A 332-nucleotide genomic window follows, 5' to 3' on the forward strand; every position below is an offset into this window, starting at 1 on the left:
AAGTTGGAGAATTTTGCATTTTTCAAACACCTGAAAGAGCTTTTTCCTGCAATCTAGAACCATAATCATTATGGCTAATTCTATGTAAACAATATGTGCATTTCTCTGCATAGGTTATATAAGTGATAATGACCGAGAAGCCGGTGTTTGTTGGCTATATTGGCACGGGTGTTGTTAGGCCCGAGACAAAGTCGAGCGCTGGCAAACTGTGCCAATATATCTATGAAACACCGGATAATGATCACCAAATAATGATCGACATATTTTCATTAAAAACAATTTTAGTATTAATTTATTTGACTAATTCATCCTTCCACAAGATATAATCCCGA

This window comes from Salvelinus sp. IW2-2015, linkage group LG13, assembly GCF_002910315.2.
Source record: "Salvelinus sp. IW2-2015 linkage group LG13, ASM291031v2, whole genome shotgun sequence".
Classification (NCBI taxonomy): domain Eukaryota; kingdom Metazoa; phylum Chordata; class Actinopteri; order Salmoniformes; family Salmonidae; genus Salvelinus; species Salvelinus sp. IW2-2015.